Here is a 613-nt window from a genome sequence, read left to right as displayed (position 1 = left end):
TGACATATTGTTCATCAAAATCGGTCCAGCGAGAGCTGAGATTGAGCGTTCACAGACACAAAAAAAAAAAATAATAAAAAATTAAAAAATAAAAAAACACATCATAGTAAAATGAATACCTTCTCAGCTTCGCATCGAAGCTAAAAATAATTTGTAGTTTCACCTGAATTTAATGATGAATTTTTACAATTATAATCAAATTTTATAACACACTCAATTGAGTAAATCTTTTTAACAACTTTTTTTTTTGGTTTTTTTAGATAAGTAAGTCATTAAAAATAATTAAGTTCTGAATATTTCAATTGCAGAATCTTTTTAAACACCAAAAGTTATTAGTAAATGATTACTATTAATTCTATTTAAGTTATCTATTACGTTAAAAATATTGAGATACTCTGCTAAATTTTCTATAAATAGTATTAATAAAACTTCCTAACTGCATATTAATCTTAACGATACAATATTTTTTATTCTCAAAAAATTTTCTATTTAATGATGTCCATTTCAAACTTGCCAATTGAGCTAAAAGTTATGGTAAAATAAATTAATTTTTAGCTTCGATGCGAAGCTGAGAAGGTATTAATTTTACTATGATGTGTTTTTTTTTTTTTTT

This window comes from Daktulosphaira vitifoliae, unplaced genomic scaffold, assembly GCF_025091365.1.
Source record: "Daktulosphaira vitifoliae isolate Bord-2020 unplaced genomic scaffold, ASM2509136v1 Scaffold_5, whole genome shotgun sequence".
In the NCBI taxonomy this organism is placed as follows: domain Eukaryota; kingdom Metazoa; phylum Arthropoda; class Insecta; order Hemiptera; family Phylloxeridae; genus Daktulosphaira; species Daktulosphaira vitifoliae.
Note: the sequence above shows the minus strand (reverse complement) of the source record.